Source organism: Clarias gariepinus, chromosome 27 (genome assembly GCF_024256425.1).
Source record: "Clarias gariepinus isolate MV-2021 ecotype Netherlands chromosome 27, CGAR_prim_01v2, whole genome shotgun sequence".
In the NCBI taxonomy this organism is placed as follows: domain Eukaryota; kingdom Metazoa; phylum Chordata; class Actinopteri; order Siluriformes; family Clariidae; genus Clarias; species Clarias gariepinus.
This window is the reverse complement of record NC_071126.1, coordinates 8,332,075-8,346,422: the sequence shown is the minus strand read 5'-3', so window position 1 is coordinate 8,346,422 and position 14,348 is coordinate 8,332,075. Positions and strand designations below refer to the sequence as shown.

At 39.5% G+C, this 14,348-nt stretch overlaps 1 protein-coding gene across 1 annotated transcript in view; it reads left to right on the top strand.

Moving 5' to 3' along the window:
* Window positions 1-532: 532 nt before the first annotated feature.
* The window catches only part of daam1b (dishevelled associated activator of morphogenesis 1b), a 70,416-nt gene continuing 56,600 nt past the window's right edge, over window positions 533-14,348 (top strand). The window contains exon 1 of the mRNA XM_053488862.1: window positions 533-673. The gene's annotated coding sequence lies outside the window, so the exon portion shown is untranslated. The remainder of the gene's footprint in view (window positions 674-14,348) is intronic.

Genomic DNA, 14,348 nt, shown 5'->3' with positions numbered 1-14,348 from the left:
ACTGTGGGAGAAAACCCGGAGTAAACCCACAAAGCACAGGGAGAACATAAACTCCATGCACACAGAGGTGGGAATTGAACCTGCCCCCTGGAGGTGCATGGTGCCAATACTAACCACTAAGCCTCTATGCCGACTGATTATTATTATTATTTTTTTTCCTGACCACATTTTTTTCCACAAAGTTCATAGTTCAGCACTATCCTTCCAGATTTTGATAATTCTCGAAGATTTCAACTCCTTGTTAAAAAAAAGGTTGTTTTCTTTGCTTTGTGCAACCAAATCATTTGACCTTTCTCAGTGTATTTCTGCCAGGGATTTGACAAATTTTCTTGATTTGAAATTATTATTATTATTTTTTTAGTTTTATTGAGCTGCTGCCTTTTTTACGTACACAAGTGCTTAGTAGAGAAGAAAACAAGAAAACAGGCCGCTGTGGACTTTAGCACAGCCATAATAGTCCACTTCATTTCCCAGAATGCTTTTCGGGGCGCATGCGCAGTAGGTCCTCGCTCGGTAAAAGGAGAGCGATGATGTCAACTTTCATTCGGCTTGGCTCAACGCTCTCTCTCTCTCTCTCTCTCTCTCACACACACACACACACACACACACCGGCCGGGTTTCCACGTCCAGAAACAATGCGGCGTTCAGGAAGCGCTATGAACCGATGCAGGAGGTAGGTTTTCTTCAGCTGTTTGGTTGTACATGATGTGTTTATGAATCTCTGTGTGTGTGTGTGTGTGTGTGTGTGTGTGTGTGTGTGTGAGAGCTGGATCTCTATCAGCTGCTGATTGCAGGCTAAACAGGGACCGGCGATAGTGTCGGTGTGGATTCATTTCTGTTTTATGTTTTTCACTCGGATCTCTAAGGAGCAGCAAATAAACCCTGAACCTGTAAGGTATTAGATATTTCCCTATATATGTATTTATAATTTTATATAATCTTAACTGCGATCAGCAAAGCAGTGCACTAGCAGCAGCAGCAGCAGCAGCAGCACATCCCCCTGTGTGTGTGTGTGTGTGTGTGAGATCAATGTGTGTATTGACAACACTGGTGACTTTGCACAACTTGTGTCCAGGGTTAGTGCTCATAGTCCAAATGTAGATCTTTGTACTGGAAACCATTAAAAACCTTTAAACTGGTTTGTAATTCATACTATGGTTTCTGTGTTTTGTTCATACAAAGCCTTTAATGGGGTTCAAAAGTCATACAGATGCGTGCATTTCTGTTTGCATGAGAATGTCAAAGACAAATCAGTTTAATGTTTAATCAAGACAATTCCAACAATTTAATGTTTAATCAAGGAAATGCTGATTAATATTCTCACGGATGTTTTCCGCACTAGAATTGAATATAAAAGTGCATTAAAATAGGGCAATTTTTTTTTTTACACTTATAAATACACTTTGCCCATCAACAAGCTTTGGTATTCCCGTGCTCTCAGGGGACCAAACAGGTGAAAGTGCACTGGAGATCAGGACTATAGGGAGGATGCTTTAACATCTGAAAAAAAAAAAAAAAAAAAAAAAACGAAGTCGACAGTGTGTGTGGACGTGCATTGTCATGCGACGCCCTTGGATAGCAGTCCTCTGTGTTTAATCCGAAGTTCAGGCTTCAGCTCTTCGATAAGCATCTCACTGTAACGAGCACTGTTGATTGTTGAACCTTTTCCTGATAATGTTCCAATACTGGCCCCTGAGAATCCCAGGAAACTGTATGCATTGATGAATTTTCCAGCTGATGGTTAAGTTTTGCACTTTTTCTCCGAGTACGTTTCCATTCCATACTCTGTGGTTTACTCTCAGACTCGTAGTGCTGAATCCGTGTCTCGTCACTGCTAATTATTGATGATTTATGCTAATAAGACAATGAGACAATTTTAATATAACCAACATGCGGATCATTTTTGATTCAATCTTGTATGCACTGTATTTATAGTGTGTGTGTATATTGTACATATTACACACACACACACACACACACACACACACACACACGTGTGTTTGTGTATATATAATATAGTGTGTGGAAGAGAAGTGATCTTCACCCGCATCAAGTCTGTAAAGTTTACAGCAGGTCTTCAGCCAGGAAAGCTTTCTGACAAGAGAGGAATATTCAGATGACAGTAGTCAGACTGGTTTAGGCCAACAGGAAGTCTAAGATTAGTCTATGGCAAATAACAACTGAACGGAGTGGAAAAGCGTCTCATAACACACGGCAGGTCTACCCTTGAGGTGGATGGGCTACAATGCTAGGAGAGCACATAAGGTTTTGCTCCACTCAGTCAAGGACAAGGATCTGAAGCTACAATGGATACAGGCTGGACAGCTGAAGTTCCATGTGCATCTCTCCAATCTTTGGCTGTTTGCTCATATGGAACTTTAGCTGTTGAATACGTAGAGATCCACCCTTAACCTGTTTATTCTTTTGTTTAATTTTTTAAAATTGCACGTTGAAGCAAGCTTTTAATCTTTTTAATCAATTGTCTGTATTTAAAAAGTGGATACTGTGTTCTTTGGTCCAGGGTGTGGAGTTCAGAAGCCCAGAACAGCAGCTTGTTGATCAGAATTTGTGCTTGTATTCACTGGTATAGAACAATCTGGTGATGGATGATGAACCTCACCTGAACTTAACTCCGTCCATGTCCTGAGTGCATCCTGTTTTTACAAAACCAAACAACTGTAAATGAATACTATTAGGAGCTTGATATCAGGTGTCAAGAAATCTTAGAAAGAGTCACATATAATTAATATTTCATGTGTGTATGTATGTGTGTGTGTGTGTGTGTGTGTGTGTATGTGTGTATATAAATAATGTGTATGTATATATGTATGTGCGTGTATATGTTAGTGCTAGACGGCAACTTCTTTGTTAGTTTGTACTGAGATGTACAGCATTTCAATGATGATACTATAAAGGAAGGCAATATGAAGATTAGTGCTGGACAATTATTTGCATAAAAACCGAAACCACAATATGGACCTGTGCAATTATTTAAAATCAAAATGCTGAAATTTATTAAAGGTATTATACGCATAACTGGTAATTTATGTAGAGTCTGTGGGTTATTTAAGTATTTATTTATTTATTTTTCTAAAACCTTTTTAGTGATGTACATACTGTCAGACATCCCCTTAATGAGATTATTTGTGCCATTTAGTTTGAATGCAAAATGGTGCATTTTATGGTACAATGTTACATATTGCCATATGTATCAAAATAATCAGCCTTAATGTAGGTTCACCAATGCACAAATGTTGTGTAATTTGTAACATCCTTAGCCATGGCACATTTTTTCATTTTCATTCATTTCATTCAGAATAAAGAATAGTGTTTCGTTCAATCTGATGACGTATATAGATATAATCAATCAGTAGACGTTAAAATAAGAATAAAGATCAGACCTCAAATTTGGTTGACTCACACAAACAAGTGTTGTAACATCATGTGAGACAATTTTTTTATGTATTGCAATGTTTGTACTCTTGTATATGTTGCAATGTTATTACAGTATAGCATGAGTAGGATTCATGGTGCAGTTCTCCACCCATTCCATAGTCACTTTGTTTGCCATGTGATTTTGTTTAGCCAATTTTAAACAGTTTGCACACTGCCATTGTTGACTTTTTATTTTTTTTTTTATCCTTTTCTAATGGAGCATTGTATGGAAGTCACACAAAAAGCCCATCCATTTTGCAAGGTCTGGAGACACTGATGATTAATGTTTCACAATAAGCGTTCCTCAGGCAGATGTGTGTGGGATCTCTCCTGCAACTTCAGGTCCTTGCATTAATTCCTGTGTATGTCTTGCTTTCACGTCAGTCCTGTGTCTTCAGATTTACTTGATGCTATGTTTGCTGATGTGTAAATGAATTCTTGCGATCTCCAGTAAGGGGTAGCCCATTGTGGTTACTTAGAGTCTTGCTTGGAGGTCCAGCCAACTCCTACTCTTAGTCACTCGGAACAAGGCCTAGTGGGAGGCTGTACCAGTGCCTCGGCTCATGCGAGCAGTCAGCCCCCTTTCCCTGAGGGCTTTGCTGCCAGAATGTTGTGTTTATGAGGAGGCGGCATTCCTTGAAGTAATCGCAGGTCTTGTGCTCCAACAGCCAAACTGAACAAGCCTCTAATTAGGAAGAGGAAGATAGTGATAACATGATGAGTCTAGAGGAATGAGGGAGTCTTTGTAGACCGGCAGATTAACTCGGGCTGTAGGTTCAGCGCAGAATACACAGAACTGACAAAGCTAAAGATAGACATCATATCTTCTTAGGTAATGTGCTCTTTTTAAAGCTTTGCTGACTTTTTTTTTTCCCAACCTCATACATAAAACAGACATGGGCTTTGATTGTGGATTTTGAAGCTTTACAGCTTTTATTGATTAATTGATCTCTCCTTAATGGCTTGGTTGGTAATGGAGTGAGTAGTGGGGTCAGCATGTTTGTTCCGTTGTTAATCCTGGAATTAATCATACAGTTGCCACACTGAGATATTAAGCAATAGATTGCTCCTGGTTGATGTACTCCACTTTTTGAAGCAAATTTATAGCATTTTTTTTGTGTTGAATCATCTCTGTTTTTAAATTCGCAATAGGTAATATAATTTTGACGTGGCACAGTGGTGTAGTGGTTAGCACTGTCGCCTTGCACCTTCAGGGTTCGCGTTCGAGTCCCGGCCAGGCTCGATTCCCATCTCTGTGTGCATGGAGTTTACATGTTCTCCCTGTGCTTGGTGGGTTTCCTCCGTGTACTCCAGTTTCCTCCCACAGTCCAAAGACCTGCAGATTAGGCTAATTGGTGTGGTATCAGGGATAGCCCACCCCCCCTGCTGACCCTGAGACGATAAGTAAGTCAGTGAGTAATATAGTTTTTACATTGGTTTCTAATGGTTGCGTCAGGAAGGGGACTCCGGCGTAAAAACCAGTGCCAAGTTATTGTTGGGATCGGATGGTCCGCTGTGGTTCAATTCAATTCAATTAAATTTTATTTGTATAGCGCTTTTAGCAATTTTCATTGCCGCAAAGCAGCTTTACACAGTCAAAATAATTAACACCCCTCGATGGGAGCACCCGAAAGACCACCAACAACATAGGTTTCTAGTACAGATAAAACGTACACTGCGATCAGCCATAACATTAACACTGATTATTAATGAAGTAACCTGTCTGGAATGTTTGTTCGAATTTAGATGGGTGTAGAGTTCAGAAATCATGGTTGTAGAGTTACAACTTGGCGTTCAAGCAGCTGAATGTCTACATGTGGTTCAAAATGAAGTCAGGTACGGGCTCAATCATTCAGTCTTATTAAATTGCATATATTTAACCATTTTTACAAATTTTACCTTTTAAAGTACTGATTCCACAAAGAATGAATTGACAACCAGGCATCCCCAAACCTGATCTTGGGTTTTCTACTGTTTCTCAATTAGTTTTCTCCTTATGGTCAAAAACAAGTCATTTGGTGGAATGTCAGTTTTAATTTAAAGAAAAAAAGATTGCAGATGTTTGTGTTAATAGCTCCACTGTGACCCATAACCCTTTCTTTTAACATTTATACAGCTTTCCTGTGGTTGTTCCCACCTGTTGACCTTTTAGTGGGAAATGGGCAATAATTATATGTGCGATAAAACACCTAACTGAGCTAACACACGGCCCTCACTACCCACAACGTTGTATAGGGTTATTATGTGTAACGTTTACTTTTCTTCTCGCAGTCAGATCTACAGTGCTCTCATTGAGACGGCGTATGCAGTTGTTAGCCACATGACAGATGGAGCTGTCTCTGGCTTTATTAATCTAAATCTTCCCAGGCTCAGTGCTGGTGAGCTGGTTCCTTTCTGTTAAACGGAAGAATATTTCAGAACAGCATACCATGTGTGCATTTTGTTACCACCGGAAAGGGAAGAAAAAAAAATATGGTGAATGATCGTGGTGTCTGTGTGTGTGTGTGAAAAGCCAATTTAATTAGTCAGGTGTTGAGTTACTCTGGCTTGTGCCGAAGTGTGTCTGTGTCAGTAGCTCATGTTTGTAAATGAGGCGAGGGGAGAAAGCCGAGACGCCACTGGGAGCGATAATTGTTTCCGTTGTTGATTGGGTGGTCAGGGGACAGCTGGGTTACACCACCAGATATCATAGTCCACCCCCTGCATGCTCTCATCTCTACTGGGATTAATGGGAGGTCAGAGAACTTGAGAGGGTCAAATCTTTCCTGAACATTTCACCTGACTTTAAGACTCAACCAATACTGTATTATTAATACGTTTTATTATTATTATTATTATTGTTTTTTTAATTGAGCAAAGCAATGTTATACTTCCATCTTTCGTACCATTATATCATCTCTTGTCTCTTTTAGATAATATCAAATTTTCTTTCTTTCTAAATAATCTGTTCGAATTTCTCTTCCTTCTACATACACTCTCCATTTTAATCACTGCCTTCTAAGATAATTTTGGTGCATTGTAAATTATGTAACTATCAGTACTTTCACCCTTCACTAGCTCTTCTCCCCCTTGACTATGAATAGGCCTGCCTGACAATAAAAAAGATAAGAAATTGCATTTTTTGCAGAATCCATGGATGCTCAGGAGAACGCCTTTTCATTTTAAAGGGATTTTTTAGGGTCATCTCTACTTAAGGTTTAATAGTGCATTACTGAAGTCCAATATTTCTTTTTCGGGGTCATCTCCACCTTTCTCTGGAAGTGTATGGCAACACTTAGAGTTTTTGTTTGTTTCGTTTGTATAACTTCTTATGGACTGGATATGAAACCCCTTAGTTCAGGTCTTACGAGAGCTCGTGGCATGGTATTGCATTGTAGCGGGAGGCAAAGAGGCTTTTTGGTTCTGCCAAGCTTTGTGAGATCGGGTCCCACCCAACCGGCGATGACAATGGGCCTGTGTGGCCGTTTGAATGTCCTATTCTCTGACTGTTGTGGTTCACTTGGAGCACACAATGCGGTCATTTAGCATAATTTATTTTCAGAGGCCCTGCTTGTCACCAATCCAGTTCTGCTTGCCTCTTCCAGCTTTGCCCCTGCACCTGATATTGCAAATCTGATGACTCAGTAATCTATGTGCACTCTTGTCTGCAGACTTAGTGGTTTGCAGGAGACGTCTACATACATATTACAGAAGTCAGATATGGTTTTGTTTTTGTTTTTCTGCTTTGCTGTGGTGGTAAGCAGATTATGCGTATGGCCTGGTGACTGTAATTAACCCTGATCCCTACCCTTCCTCGTGTTTCGCTTTTTCTCCCTCTGTGTTTCACCATTGTTCTCAACTCTCTATCATCTCTGTTGGCTGGCCTGGAATTATTCACCTTCTCCTCTACCTTGTAGAGTAGACTGGTTGTTATAAACGGAACATATTAAAACATCAAAATAATTTGATTCATTCCGCTGCTTCATCAAGGTCAACTTTATGAGAACATAAGAGTTTAGCAGTGCAGTAGTAGAGCTTTTAGTATACGTGGTCTAGAGGTGAGTGTTTAGAGGAAAAAAACTATCCTTTCCTCTGTACCCTCGGGCAAGGAATCTTAAGCGTTTGCTGGTGTTAGCTTTCCAGGGTGTGACTTTGGGAATCACTTAGCAAGGTGTGGCCTTGGAGTTGTGAAGTTTGCACCAGTGTGTTCACTCACCATGGACTTCAGTGTACTGAAAGCTCCTCGCAGGCCCCTTGACCTACTCTATTGCTTTTGGGTCAAGGAGCAGGCCATTCTCTGCCAGTGTTTAAGAGAAGTCTCTTAATTTATGAAAGACTGCTCTTGGTTGTCTTATCCTTGGTCTTTTATTCTTTTATAGAAACTCAAGCTGCTCAAAATATCAGCTTAATTGTCATTGGTCAAGGTTTTTTTTTCCCCCCCAAAAAACCATTTTAACTTTGGCTACCAGCTGAAGGCTTAATCATATTGATGAATTGACCACCTTCTCAAATTCAACTCTTTTTTTTTTTTATTTATCCAGATTGATTTTTCTTTTAATCACGGCACTGTCAGAGTTTCAGATTATTCGTGTCTGTATGTACAGTAAGGCAGCATTCTTGAATTAATATATAATATCGGTCCAAGTTCCATAATGCTGTAGAACAGGAAATATTTCAGCAAATCTTCACTTATCTGATACTAATGCATGAGCCTAATAATGCATCTGATATCACTGTTGGCATGACATTTATAGAACTAGATTTTAAATGTTTGTAGAATTTGTTTTTTACATATCTTTGCTAACAGCAGATGAAGAGATTAGATTTTGGAATTGATCCAAACAGGGTCAAGGTCACAGCAAGGCCAGATGTTTAAAATGTTTATTATCAGTAGCTTTTTTCTATTTGAAGAATATTGTATGAATATTTCAGGCATATAAATTAGTAGAACTATGACTAGATTGCTTGTTGGTGGTGGAGATGATGTTCCTGTTTGACACCATGGAGTCACTAGTTTGCTTATGGTAGACCACAGTTGCGTCATTTACAGATCTGCAAGATAAATTCATCTAGAACTTGGTATGCAGACTCTTATCATGTTATACTAGCGAAAATAAAGGTGTAGCTTCTTGCCCTGTCAACATCGCCAGGAAATGGGGTTTTATTAGGTCCTGTTGATCAGCTTTTTGGCCACACACATAGTTTTGGTTTTAACCGGTCAAGCCCTATGTGAATCCGTTAGATCAGAACAGGGGACTTTGTATGATTGGTGCTATTGATTTTTCAGCTCTGAAGTTGGAAAGCATTGATGCGAAGGCTTTTTCACAAGCTGTGTGGCTGTGTTTGTGAATCTAGTATTGTTGGTCCACTCAGTGGTTGTTGAACATGGCCTTCAGTGTACTGAAATATGAGAGATCTAACCTAACCGTGGGTAGGTGGATGGATGCTGCGCTTTCACCATCGTCAGCACTGTTAGGGCTGATCAGACAAAACAAGGCAGCGAGCCAAAGAAAACAAGAGTCATCATCTTCCTTTGAAGCATTGTAATGCAGTGTAGTATGCCAGGAAAGATCAGACACCCTCTGTTGTGATAAAAAAGAAGAAGAAGAAGAATGATTAAAAAATAAATAAAAAAGGGAAAGCAGAACACGAGCAGTGGGTTTAGAAGCCAGACTGGTGTTTTGGAAAGCGTCTCACGGAGCATTCCTCTGAAAATTGACTACACGCATAGGTGTAGAAGCTGTACAAAAGCCCACTGTGTCCTACTGGAGAGTTTCAAAGGGTACCACTTATCCCATTTGTTTTCACTGGAGGTATTTTTTTCAAGGTGTGTTGCAGTTGACATAAGGCTTTGTTTAGACTCCCTGCTTTCTTGGCGGGTCTAAACCAAATCGTCTTAATAAATGAAACTAGCACTTGTTCTTCAGGGGCTGCTTTTGGCACACAATTACATTCCACTGCTGTGTCAGCCCTCTCAGCCAGAATCTCCTGAAAGACCTTCAATTATGTCTCGGCAGAGAATTAGGGCCTGTCCTGTTCCATCATCATTCAGGCTTTCTGCCATACAGCACATCCTAGTCAATCACTACATTCTATCTGCTTGTCTGTGTTTTTTTTCCATTGCTTAAGTGAAACACAGCTGTGTTGTTCTTATTCTTTCTTTGCTTACATTATGATAACATGACCTGCGCATCATCACCGGAGAAGCCTTGGGGGAACCGGGTGGGCTCATGCAAGTTCTTGGTGGAATATTTCATGCCAGGTGACGTCATGATGATAAGTTTTTAGAAAACTTCAAATTCGGGTATGGTGTAAGATTGTTTCCCCCGATCCTGAAATCAGCAACAACAGAGGGTTAATGATGAAAAAAAAACCAAGTGCAAGTGTGTTTGGGGGGGAGCAAAGTTCAGCTGTCAGGCGAAGCTGTAAAGAAATATGGAAATTCTCTTCCTGACCCGTGTTTGCGAGAGGCCCGTGTTTTATTTTCTTCCTGAAAGTTATAGTCAGCAGTGAGTCCAGAATGTCAAGCACCCCCGTTAAGTTTGAAAGCTCTTTTAAGGTTAAAGGAGCTTGTAAATAATTATTATCTTTTCCACAAACAACCTACATTTTTAAGTCGTAGTAAAAAAAAAAAAAAAGAAGGAAAATTTATAAGGTTTTAAATGGTAGGTGTCCTTGATTTGATTGCTCTTCCTGCGTCAGCCATTCGACCTCCCGCAAACGCTGGTTGTGGTTCTAATTAAGCGTTCAGATCCAATTAAAATGTTCAAACGATGGTATCAGCTGGATCTGATGCACCAAAGATTGGGCTCATAAGGAACTTTTTTTTTTTTTTTTTTTGGCATGGCATTAACTTTCATTTAACTTGCAAATGAGATACTTAACAAATGACAATGCTGCATTTGATCCATATTTGGTCTGTGTTATTAGAATGCAGCCAAGTTTGACAGTCTACTATTTCAGCCTACTATTTCTGATCTCAACGCTCGAACACTGCAATCCAATCAGTTTCACAGTGAAATTGTAGCAGTTCCAGATGTCTCCATAAAACTCAACAAGGATAGAATTGAGACCAAGTCCAGTGATGTCACCTTATAACCGAGTCCAACAACAGTTAATGACTCCAGATACAAAGGACCAAGCTTTCTTTATTTAAATGTATTTTTTTTTTATTGTCTGTTAAAATGTTTCCCGGTTCAACTGGAAAGTTTAATGATCTGAAATTCGGATTGTCTTCCATTTGCATGGAGCTAATTTGCAAGTTGTAAGTCAGTGTCAATAATAATCATTACAGTTCTTCTTCTTGTTCATTCTATGATCTCATCTATATGGTTGTTGTTCTTTTTTTTTTCTAACTTTGTATAAGCGTGACAGACGTAGTTATGCAGATAACCGACAGGTTTTTCCACTTTGTCGTCTCGCGTGCCTCCTGAGTTACTCGTCTCAAATGATTAGCTTTGTGTTACGGCAAATCTGCAGGTCCGTCATGACTTCTGCTTCTCGTATTTTAAATTAGCTCCTCAACTGGGTTGCTCGAGACTCCGAATCTGGGTTGAGAGGAGCTTTTCGTGGAAGTGTCCTTGAGTGTGAGCACGCACTGTTCCGTTCCTGTAAGTAGAGTATGTTTTTTTTGCATCTGAGAACATTTGTGTCCGTGATGTCCTGGAATCATAACATTTAGTTGAAAACAAGTTTAGGAATTAGCCACTGTTGAAAATTAAGCAAGAATGCAGGCACCTTGCAACGTATTCTAATGTATATTTTATTGTGGACAGGTGTAGATTTAGATTTTTGTAGCTGTACATAATTGTGTACATGTTTATCTGCGGTTTCTATATGATTTTTCTTGATTTCTGCTCTCCTAATGTCAAGCTTTCTTCCCCCCCTCCAGTTTCCTCTCTCTCTCTTTCTCTTTCTTTTTCCTCGACCAAGATTAGCAAGATAATGAAAGCATGTTCTCATGATAGTCTGTGGAGCCCATAGCTCCGATGAGATGAGGATGGCTCCATGCTGGTGTACACGCCTTATAGACAGTCTGGAGGAAAAAAAAAAAACGCTATGTCTGTTTTATTACGTGACCTGTTTAAGTGCAGGTTATCGACTGTGCTGTTGTTGGCTTCCAGTGTACTCTCGACAGGACACCCACTGACAGGACACGGCATCGCGTTCGGGAAGAAAAGCCGATGTGCGATTTTGGACGTGCGCCAACTCGCAGCCCTGCTGTACGCTAAAAGCTTTCCTGTAAGGTGTCATTTCTGTCTGTCAAGATTGCGTGCCAACGTGGGGTCAATTCGCTTTGGTGTTGAATATTTAAATGGCACGGGAGGATAATATATGGGAAGGCTCGAGCTAAAGTGTGGTTTGTACCTCACAGGAAACATGCACATCGCTTATAACTACGCAGTTTGTGGTGTTCAGACATGTTATATATGTTGTTTAAATGCAGTTCTCTAGTTAAGACCCTTAGCAGGTCTTTTATACAGTAAGAGTGTTGGGATTCTGTGTGCTTCCTGTTCTTGTGCCATGTTGATTTTAAATAAGCTTTAAATAAGGAAACCTTTATTTAGAAAAAAAGAAGAAGATAGAATTATCAAAGGGCTTGGGTTCAATTTTTATGCATTTTATGTTTTAGAATTAAGGTGTTGTGTCTTTCCTGTTTTGGGTTATTTCCATGGCGCAGCTGCTTGTTGCCATTCATGGTGCTTCTAGCATAGCAACAAGACACGTGCCATCCTATGTAGCCTCCACTTTTCCCTAAATGACCTGACACCGGGTGCAGACTGAGGACTAATGCTGCTTTCGACCTGACATGTACTGTGTGTGGTAAATTCAGGCTGGAATGACATCATTTTCCACCTTGACATATTCAACTTGTGAGGCCTGAAAGAAAAATGACATGCATTCATGCATCTTTGTCATTTGTAAGCAACGAGCTAGACAGCTGAAGATAATGTACATTAATCAGACTAGGGCTGTAGCTATTAAATATTTTAGTAATCGAGTATTCTACCAAAAATGTAATCAATTAATCGAGTAATCGGATAAAATGTACTTTTGCTTAATTAAACAGCAATATAAAATATATAAGAGAAACAAAGTTTAATTGGTTTTCTTTTTAGAAAAATCAACTTTTATTTTTTAAATGCATACAGCATTTTATCAAAAATAAACATTGTCATTATTCACAATACAAGGAATACCTTATAACCCTGTCTCATCTATGCGGTTTGACTCGCGGTGAGTGAGTGTCAGACACCGTGAGCGGCTGCGATTGCCCGCCGACATTCTGCTGACGTTCTGCAAGGTCAAAACTCACGGTGAATCATGATGAACTGTACTTCCAGCCACCGTGCGAAACCGCGTAGGTGAGATTAGGGGTATTGAGTCTTATTTTAAAGCCTTTTCTCAGATGCAACTGAAACTAAAAAAAGGTATTTCAAATGGCTTTAAGGATAAAAAAAAATTAAGGCACACATTGAAATAAATAATTATACAAAAACACTATATTTTTATCGCTCCCTTCCATTTTGTAGCCCGCAACAGAACACGCCATCAAATCAATACACAGCTAACTGTTTGCGTCTCCTTCAGCTTTGTGGGTGACGTAAGCGCTTCTTCTTCGTTGGTGTTTACTGGCGTTGTGCATCCGGAAGCGCACTATGTCAAAAGCTTTTAAAATTAATTAAACAAAGCTTTGAGGCAGAAGATTTTGCCTTGATCATTTTTTGTAATCAAATTACTTTCAAGTTCAAATTAATTCAAGTTACTCGAAGAATCTTTTCGGCCCTAAATCAGACATAACCATCAAATGACCTGTCTGATATGTTAGCATTAAGGCATGGACTCAGCTAGATTGCTGATCCTTTAATAGATCCTACTAGATTTAGATCTTTGGAATTTGAAGGCCAAGTCAACACCTTGAACTCTTTGTTGTGTTCCCCAGACCATTCCTAAATGATTTTCAGTGCAGCAGAGTGCATTATTTTGTTGAAATAGGCCACTGCCATCAGGCAATACTTGGTAATTCCAATTTGAATGCCATGACCCAGGGTTGTTCAGTATAACATTTACCAGAGCATCACATTGTCTTTTTTGGCTTGCCTTCTTTCAATAAGTGCATCCCGGAGCCAATGAGGCAGATGCACCCAGACATCAACAAGATGTTAAAGAAAACATGATTCATCAAACCAACTTTGCATCAAACACAACATAGGTCTTGCAGATATTAGTGATAATGATATGATATGTCTATACTAGATCATAGTTCCTGTTTCCTGCTACTCCAGACAGAAGCCTGCTTAGTGGTTTGGCTCAGCACATGTAAAACTGACCTGCTTTGTAGAGATAAAAAAAATCGATTCACTTACGCTATTCATGTATCCGGTTTATCGAGGGATGGCAGGAGGCACAGTGTCCTGTGTGTTTGGAGCAAATTAGTTTGTTTAGAATTGTTACAAAATCTAGAAAAAATAGTTAAAGATTTATGAAATCGGGATACTAACAGAATCGCAATGCAAATCAAATCAGATCAGCACCATTATGTCGTATCGTCTGGTCGCCCTAGTGATGTCCATCCCTGCTGCTTTACCTCCTTTTTCTTTAGTCGATATGTTTGTGACCAACTCTAAATGAATTTGGTTTAAAAGAGTAATCTGATTAAGTACATGCCTCATATGTCTTTTATTTCAAGCATATGTCAAATTCTTAAGAAGATGAGCTTTCTGTTTTTGTGCGTCAACATACAGTATCAGTCAAAAGTTTGGACACACCTTCTACTGTAATTCCATGTTTTTTTCCCTGATTTTTATTTCTTTCTGCACTGTAAAACAATGCTGAAGGCATCCAAAAGCCTTTATAACGGCTCTTATCCGAGGTGCTGTCAACTGGTCAGTTTTGAGGCTGGTCTCACTTTCCTGGGATGGTCTTCATGAGAG